The sequence below is a fragment of the Zootermopsis nevadensis genome, unplaced genomic scaffold, assembly GCF_977971745.1.
Source record: "Zootermopsis nevadensis isolate Lab colony 2312 unplaced genomic scaffold, Znev_1.0 Znev_ptg000030l, whole genome shotgun sequence".
Taxonomy (NCBI): domain Eukaryota; kingdom Metazoa; phylum Arthropoda; class Insecta; order Blattodea; family Termopsidae; genus Zootermopsis; species Zootermopsis nevadensis.
In genome coordinates this window covers 18024118-18033943 of record NW_028259162.1, presented here as the reverse complement: position 1 = coordinate 18033943, position 9826 = coordinate 18024118, and the positions used below count along the sequence as shown (strand labels likewise).

General features: G+C 39.2%; 1 pseudogene across 1 annotated transcript; it reads left to right on the top strand.

Moving 5' to 3' along the window:
• Positions 1 to 848: 848 nt before the first annotated feature.
• Positions 849 to 9356, top strand: LOC110837959 (fatty acyl-CoA reductase wat-like; annotated as a pseudogene). Its single transcript, XR_015537978.1, has 9 exons — positions 849 to 1061; positions 1807 to 2018; positions 4032 to 4280; positions 6219 to 6364; positions 7018 to 7127; positions 7468 to 7663; positions 8186 to 8431; positions 8526 to 8783; positions 8952 to 9356. The product of XR_015537978.1 is annotated as a fatty acyl-CoA reductase wat-like (transcript).
• Positions 9357 to 9826: the final 470 nt, after the last annotated feature.

The window sequence follows — 9826 nt, the reverse complement described above, 5'->3', positions numbered from 1 at the left end:
CATCAATTAACTCTACTTGCAACGAAAACAACGAGATATTTAGAACCTACCGTAATGTAGCTCAGATAGAGTCAAAGTATTTTTCAAGTTTTGTAGACAATCTGTAGACTAACTAATGGAGACCATGTTATGTGTAGAATGGAGCTGTCGTCTCTAATTTTACACAGGAAACTAAGAAAGTGTGACAATTTTTTACCTACCACAATATAACTTAACATAGTAAAACCAAAAATCTAAAATTTTGAACTGTATTTTAACTCTTTTTATTATATGTAGAAAATGCTTTATTCACACATCTCGAGCTCTCACTTAAAGTGTACAATTATGCAATATTGCACACCCATTCGATTAAGATTATAAATTATGGGGAAAGTACCTTTAAAGGCTTTTTATTTTTACATAAAAATCCACTTCTTGGACTGGAACACAGGTACTTCGTTGACTTTCCACACGATGAGTAGTCACTACCAATGGATGTATGTTATTTATTTATTTATTTAGTGTTCTGTCTGCCGACAGGTCCATATGAACAGGATCCTTCCATCCTTTTCTCGGACTGGGACCTGTTCATATACGTTCTTGGCAGATGATCCAGAAGTGGTTTGCCATTGCCTTCTTCTGTGTGTGAATGGAGTAATTGTTGGGATGCCACGGAGAAACCGGGGAAGCCCCCGGAGGAAAACTCCGTGTTGCCTAGACCACGGCCTTGCAAAACACAAGTTATAAATTCGGGCACCGCAGGGAATCGAACCCGAGACCCCAGGATGTTAGGATGGACATAATAGCTGGAGAGTGGATGGATGAATTGGTGTATTTTACCATTCTTCTTAAATCTAGTCGTGTTTACATAACTAATCGCCAATGCTGGTTACAGTTTTGAGTTAAACAGATGAATGCTATTATGCAACATGCGTTGTTACTCATTCTGACATAACCCATTATCATTATCGTATTGTATGTATTGTGCGTAAATAAAGAGGATAGGTAATGGAAGACGTCAGTCAACTGAAGAGCTCGGATCCGTTCACTTGGACAAGATATGTCGCTTTCCTGGTGTTACAGTATGTTCCAACTTTCTAATTATTTAGGACTTTAAATAATTTACAGTCGAATTATATGCTTCGAGATGGAAATAAGATCTGAAACTGAATATTATTCAGCAGGCTATGAAAAGGCAGAAGGATCGGAGAAAAGGCATTAGTAAAATGTTGTCGCTACTATTTTGGTACTTAATTCCGAAGGTTTGTGACGATGGTGCGGTGTTGAAGCAAACTACAAGCTGGACATTATCCATCGCCCCAGATTTAATAAAATACGATGTTTTGGTGAATGGAATCTTTCTCCGTGTTCAGGTAAAACCTATTCTGTTGGGCCCAATCGAAAAGCTAGTCCATGTTTTCGAACAAGAGTAGTAGTGAAAATCGGGGCATATAATCGTGAAATTTTTTTAGCTCTTTGCGATGATTACGACTGATTTTGGGGAGGGGATAAGATAACACGGAAACGACGCGGACAAGGACTGACACGCAGAAAGGAATTCGCAAAAAAATCGGGAGAAATGACGTTGACACTTCAAACTGCTACAAAAATCATGGATTAAGACTGAAATCAGCAAATATGTGTGATAAAGAGTGAGTTAGAAGCAAAGACGTTCTAGCGTACATGAAATTTCAGATTCGGATCACTATCCTCAATGCAGTGTTTTGTTGTATGGAATTCCCGAGGATTGTGCGTCTCCGAAGAAATATTGCTTAAGAAATGCTACGAAGTTCTGAATTCGTGTCTTAAATGCTTTCATTACTTTAGAGATGCACTTGTCAGAGGACAGAGGCACGACGGTCCAGGAGTTCTACAGGGGAGCCAATGTTCTGATCACGGGTGGAACGGGGTTCATGGGCAAAGTTCTGGTGGAGAAACTGCTCCGGTCCTGCCCACATCTCAGCAGCATCTACCTGCTGGTCCGAAGCAAGAAAGGCAAGGACGTAGGACTCAGGATGCAGGAAATTTTCGAGGACCCGGTGAGTGCGAACGGATTGTTCAACACTTTTAATGCCAGCCAACGCACAAGTTGCTTCTGAAGCACGTGGCTTCACTTTAGGGGTGTATTCTATGCATAGAATCAAGGAAATTTGACTTCGTGAAAATTCGTCTTTGCACTCCTCCTACTAACGTAACACGTTTGGAATTTTTGAGCACGTGTGACAGTTGCAAACGCCGATTTCAAACGTTTTCTCTTTCGAGTTCAATTCTGCGCTTTTATCCAGCAACAAGTCTTGTCTCTTCTACGCTGCGGTCACACTCCACGCGTGCGGGCAATGCCGTACGTAAGCGAGGGAATCACTTGTTTTGTCCTGCGTAGGAGAACGCAAGAGGCGAACGTAGCTTTCCTGCTCATGCGCCTTCCCTGTACTGTACGGCCAGCACAGCGATTCGAGCTAAAATTTCAAAATATTTGATCTCGTAAACCGCTTGGACTTGTGGTAAAACTGCAAGCTACAACGCGGGAATGTTTGTGGTTCCAGCCGTCAGTATGAAAATGGAGCTTGAGAAAGAAATGTATTTGTTAAATTACGGTTTGCTGAAGTGAGTGGAAGAAACGCACGACGATGTTGGATCAATAATACATACCAAGACAGACATGAAAGTGAATTTCACGTTTTTTTTTTTATAAATTGTGCTTGCAAGCAACTAACTTTCATGACTATTGTAGGATGTTGAATAAACACCGACGAGGAAGCAATAAAAAGGCAGAGTTCTTTCCGAGAGTGTATTTCACCATCAGAACATTTGGCACTGAGGTAAGATTAAATATGAACATTACTCAATAAGTGTATATAAACTGAAGCAGATAAAGCTTATAAAAGACTCTCGAGTTACAAGCCGCGTCAGGTGGCTGAACGGTGAATAAACCAGGAGATAAAACAATGTTTGAACATTGCGAGAATTACCAAAATATGACACAGATACGAAGCGAGCACATGCTTTTGGAAAAAATTGTAAAAAAAAAAAACCCTGCAATAACTGCGAAGCACAATAAAACGAGGTATGACTGTATATGCTTGTTACATAACATTATTATTAAGAAACGAGATATTTATGTTCTAACTATTACTTCGTCGACAACATAATAAATATAAACAGATCGCAATCAAATGCTAGGTGAGCACAACAGGCTTGAGACAGAAGAGATGAGTTTAAAAACTATTTTAACAGTAGTAAAAGAGCATTATCCAACAGTTCAGCGTTCCCTAATTATCTGTGCAAAAATCAAACTGCTTTAAAATGCATATATGTAGAGTTGATACTGATGTAGCAAGGAACAGTTTGCAATACAAAAATTGCATTATTTGGTCACTTGAGACATTCATAACCTCACTAACATTTCCCAAACCTTCCTTCAAACCTCTCTGTTGTGATAAGTTTTCATTTTCTGGTACTGCGAAGCATTTTCATTGAACACAAGATTAACTAATTTTTCAGTATCCATCTTTTCGCACGACTGAAAACAAACCTGTGTTAAAGGCGACGGGTGTCAAGGGATACCGCGATAAATTCGCCTGCACCTTGACCTGTTACGGAACTTGTAACGTTTTTGATAGTTCGCCCGACCTTAAATTAGGGTCGAATACGCGTGCAGTGTCACCGCAGCCTTAGTTTTTACCATAGTATGAATAGTCATTGAACGTGGAATTGTAACATGTCGAAATATACGTCGGTATGTTTACGCTTTGTTCCTTGTATGGCCACTTTGCACGTGAACGCGTTTTGTTGCATCGGTCGTCCCGTACGTGACGTTTGGTTCAGGAAACAAACCGAATGAAGGTGTAACTCCTCATTGCAGTGGCGGGAGTGACGTTGAACTTGAGTTCCACTATTCGATTGAACCGTAACGCATAGGCACGATAGCAAATTGTTGGACGCTCAGATTGAACCTACATCTGACTATTATTCCATTATTTCCAATCTCTTTCAAAAACATTTTTTCACTTTTGTAACCAAGAAACACAGAAAAAAACTCCGAATTATTGCAGCTGTTTGAAAAGTTGAGAGAAGTACAGCCTGGCTTCAGAGAGAAGATCCTTCCTGTGGAAGGCGACTCCTCAAAGGCGGGTCTGGGTTTGAGTCCTGACGACAGACAACGCATTGTGGATAATGTGCACATTGTGTTCCACATGGCAGCCACTGTTCGATTCGACGAGAAGCTGCAAATCGCCACAGCCATCAACGTGGTTGGCACTCGAAAGTTGCTACTGCTATGTCGGGACTGTCCCAACATCAAGGTCAGTGCAATAAGTTTCTTTTTACCTGTTTAATGATGATATTATGGATAGGATTAGTCCTACTAATGTTGGTAGCGTAGCTTGGAATGTAGCAAGGCAAGTTCACAAGGACGCTGTCGTCAGCTTAAACATACTCAGCTGATATGATATTTCTTCCACGAAGCTACAGCTGGTTCCCTAAGACTATACACCATTTATTTCTAACACTAAGTATTACATAAATTTTACATTTGAAGTAAACATTACCTTCCTAATACAGGCTAGTTCACTTTATCTCAACAACAGTTTTGTTACGTAAATTTTGAAGATTTAATAATCTACCCGCACTATACTCGGAGTCATCGCCTCAGCGCTTACCTGTTATCAGTAGCCCGATCAGAGTCCCCTTGCCCATGGCTTCAGTGACCTCTTTCTATCTTCAAAGTTCGGCGGTTCTGACCGCGTTCAATCTCCCACTTCCCTGGTCAACATTTTCGCTCGCGTTTCCCATATTTCTGCTGACTGCCCAATGGCTACGTCTGCATTTCCGGATAATTTCTCCTTCTCATCCCCTTAGAGAAAGGTGAGTTAGCCTTGCTACTTTACTCAATGCCAGGAAATGACATCAACTCATTCCCACATTATAGCAAATTCAAATGTCTGCTACACTTAATTCTATGTAACTTCAAATCTCTACATTCCTAATTTACCATATGTTAGCTAAAATTAATTCACTACACCTGAATCTCTACATATCTCTCTCTCTTTTATATTGTTGTAAAAAGCGTCATAATTCTTCCCTAAATGAGCATAGAAATGCATACCATTCTTTATTCCTCTCTCTTTCAAGAAGTCTTAGAAGGTCATATACCGAAGAAAAATTTCTCTCGAAAGTTGGAGAAGGAAGATACGAGGTGCGATCGGAAAGTTTCAAGACTGCGCGTATAAAAACCCGTACACTTATCTCAGGTATTAAATTCATCCATCACCCTCGAAGTAGTTCCCCTGGGAGTGAACACAACGATCCCAGCGCCGCTGCCAAGCCTGGAAGCATCCCTGGAAATCTTTCTTTGTCAGCCTGTCAAGCACCATCTACGATTCTGCCTGAATCTCTTGCCAAAGACTCGCCAAAACGGCTACGGAAACCTATGAAATGCTAAAGCAAGCATTTGGGGAGTCTGCAATGGGTCGTGCACAAACTTTTGTGTGGCATTCACGTTTTAAAAATGGCCGAACCTCTGTCGATGATGACGAGCGTTCTGGACGACCATCTTCGAGCACAACGCCCGAAAATGTTACGAAGATTCGGCAGGCCATTCACGAAGATCGACGTCGTACCATCAACGACTTGTGCGACATTATTGGGATAGGCTATGGGACCTGTCAGCTGTTCTAAAGGAAGAACTCCACATGCGACGCATCATGACAACGCGCCAGCGCACACCGCCCTCAAAGTTCGGCAGTTTTTTGCCTCAAACACCATGACCGTCATCCCGCACCCTCCATATTCGCCGGATTTAGCTCCGTGTGACTTCTTCCTCTTCTCAAAGATGAAAATTCAGCTAAAGGGAAGGAGATTTGAGACGATAGAAGAGATTCAGGCAGAATCGCAGATGGTGCTTGACAGGCTGACAAAGAAAGATTTCCAGGGATGCTTCCAGGCTTGGCAGCGGCGCTGGGATCGTTGTGTTCACTCCCAGGGGAACTACTTCGAGGGTGATGGATGAATTTAATACCTGAGATAAGTGTACGGGTTTTTATAGGCGCAGTCTAGAAACTTTCCGATCGCACCTCGTATGTTAAAGACGCTCATAGAAACATGAGATATAGATTGTAAAGTCCTGAACAAATTTTGCAGCGAGGCTTCATATATTTTTGTGAGAATATTTTGTTTCGTAACTCTATGAAGATCAGTTGTAGCTAATTTTCCTTTTTACATGAAGTGGATTCTTTCTGTAGGTGGTGGTTCATGTATCCACCGCGTTCAGTCACTGCCACCGCACATCCATCGACGAAGAGTTCTACGACCCGCCCATCACTGGCGAGGGGATTGTACAGTTAGCCGAAATCTTCGACGATAATACTTTGACCACCATTACTCCAAAGTGAGTTGCCTGTAGATTTGTATTTGTTCTGACTAGAATTTTCTGTTACTGAACTTTCAATATTTAAATAGTGGACGTATTTTCATAGCGTTGTGAGGAATAGTTTATTGCAGTGTGTAATAAATAGACTTTAATGATATATTTAAATATATTTGTCTATGTAGTACAATATTTAATGTTTATTATGAAATGTTAAACTTTTTCGTACTTGTTAAGGTAAGGTTTCAGATACATAGCGACACAAAGCTTATCTAAATAATATTTAGGACTAGATTTCGTACTTGGTCTCCTTTACAAAGATACATTATTTAATGTTCCTTATGAAGTAATTGCTGTTTGTTAAAGATGCAGAGGTATTTAATGTTTAAGAAGTGACAAGTAGGCAACTCCGTGCTTTAAAGCATTAAATTTAAAATATAAAATTAACTTCACATATGTTACAGGATATGACCTAAGGGTATTCATTTGCATAATAAACACAAAATCTTTGATAATGAGTTGGTGAAAGGTAATGTACTCAGTCTGAAAGGAATTATTTTTGTCAACATTTCTAACCTGAGTTAATAAATGGTTTTTCATACATTTTCAAACCTCCTAGATATGTTCAAAATTATACAATCATAAATTTTTGCAGCATGTTTTTATTCTCGCAGGATTTTGGGTGCCTGGCCGAACACATACACTTATACCAAAGCAATAGCTGAAGATATAGTGAGGACTGTCGGCAAGGATCTTCCTGTCGGAGTGTTCAGACCCTCCATCAGTGAGTTGACTGTAGACTGCAAATTATAGCTTCTTGTTATATAATGAATGCAAGGTACAGTGATTATTATTAGGATCTATGGCAACAGAAATTATGATGGAATAAAAATTTTGTAAGCATTAGATTTGTAACTTGACTATTTTTCTGGTAGTGCTGGCTGATATTTGAAAGGAGCTTATTGCTTCTGACATTGGTGATGGAGGCATTAATCTCCACTGAAACATTGGTAAAAATCTAGCATCTATCTGCTGAAATTTTCCAGAAGACAGCCAACTAAATTTTGCAGACATGTTTACTGTGTTTTGTTTCTGCAAATGACTAGCAATGTTTTCCTTTTTAGTCTTGTGTACAAGGAGTGAGCCTGTGCCAGGGTGGATTGACAACCTGTATGGACCGACAGGAGCAGTGGCGTGTGTGGGTCTCGGGATGATTCGCACCATGCACTTTAAAGGAAAAATGGTGGGGGATATGGTTCCCTGTGACATGGCAGTTAATGCCCTCGTTACTTCTGCCTGGCATATCCATGAGCAGCGAAGGTGAATTGTTGATCATAATTAAGACACAAGAATCATTCATAATTAGACCTTTCAGTGAATGCAATGAGATACAAGAGTCAGTGACTTCTCCCTTCAAGTGATTCCATCCAACAGCTCAAGATTTTCTGTTCCTGCTGCAGTGGAAAAAAAATCACTGTAAAATCTAGTGATTTGTCTTTTTGCAATATTCTACTGTGTTATAGATTTTCAATGCTGAGAATGTTTTGAGAAATAAAGTAATTTATGCTACCCTCTTGATGTGCCACCATCGAGCAGATGCTGCAGATTCTCTCTCTTCATATTTTCTACGTTAACTTTATATCTACCCATAATAAACAAACAGTATCTGCAGATTATTTCCCAAATTAATGAATAAAACCTGACCTTGAAATTCACCCCGATCTTGGACCAAGATTAAGAATGTATAAATATACAACACCACTCATCATATACCTTCATGGGATAGTTGTCCTGCAAGATGATAATTTTTACACAGGCTAACTTTTCGCTTATCTTCAGCAGATCTGGCACTGGAGCTATTCCTGTATACAACTACGTGTCTTCTTGTGAGAATCCGATAAGCTGAGGTGACTATATTAACAAGAACATTAAGTACAGCTGGCAGGTACCATTCGATAACGCAGTGTGGATGGTTACTCTTACCGAGGTACATGTGCACTCCTTGTACAAATTGTATGCATTGCTGATTCACCTTCTTCCAGCACTAATAGGAGACATTGCCCTGCTTATTTTGCGACAAAAGCCCAGGTGCGTTGAACTAAAATAAATATGCTGAAATTATAGATCCAGCTTTGAATGTTTATTCTGTAGAACAACTAATGTGTATTTGCTTATAATAAAGGTTCATGAAGACCTACAAGAAACTGCACAAGTTTACAGATGTCATTTCATATTTCTGCACAAGACAATGGAAGTTTTCCAACCAGAATGTGCATCACATGTGGAGCAAACTCAGTGAAGATGACCGAAAGATTTTTGACTTCAACATCAGTAACCTAAATTGGGATCTGTACTTGAGGCAGGGTCTCATGGGACTCCGCACATTTGTGCTCAAGGAAGACCCAAAGAAACTCCCAGGCGCTATCAGGAAGAGATACAGGTAGACTTCCCTGTGCTTGTGACACTGATATTCTGCTATTTATGAGTATACACAATGAAATTCAACACTGCTGCAAAAGAAAGAACATATTCAAAACTGAAAATGCTTGTAGGGTATTTAATTTGATGTTATGTTTGTAAATATTAAATTTTTATTTGCTTGTTACAGGCTGTACTGGCTCCATCAGTGTGTGAAGTTCTTTCTCTTCTTCGTATTTTTGTGGCTGTGTTGGCTGGCTACTACCTCTATTTTTTGGTTGAATGGAGAACCTGCAACTGTAGGAAAACAGTTCATGAACAAGTTGTCTTGAACACTGAAGCTCATACAGCTAATACTTGGCATGGTATACAATGGGTCTGAATGAATCTACGTTTTTAATAATAGGTTAATAAATAAAAATTATATATTTGGTAAGATCAGTGTTTCGATTTTAAAGTCCTTGTATTTCTTTCATTTTGACCTGATGTCAAGGACAATTTGATGCCTGTGAAGATAAGGTAAAGATCTATACTGTATATTTGTATATATTTGGTATCAATGGATTTACTGTGCCTACATAAATTTTAAAGCATTTGCGTGGTTGTTTGTGTTTTTAAATAAAGGTGAATAATGTGTAGAAATGGCTGTTTACTTACCTGTTGCCCACAATTCAGACACAGAGAAATCGTGTCTTGAATGCTGTTTAAATGATGACAGCGTTAACATATGTTTAAACTTTCAATATATTAAGTGTTTAGGCTATTTCTTGATAGAATTTATTGTTCTAAAAAGTATTTGGTTTTCCCTGAAGGCCATGAGCAAATATTTCTAAGGAATGGGATTTCCTTTACTTATTAAAAATGAATAGGTATTTTAGATGTGGTTGCAATGGTGATTTCATCCAAACAAACTGCATCACAGAAGAAATTTAAAGTGCTTTCCTCTAAGTCTACAATTATTATGTGATAATTTGACAGTGTGTACTTATCTTGTGTGTTACGTAACACTGTAAAATGTTCTACCAATACTGATAACATTATCATTTTGTTCATTTACGGAATGAA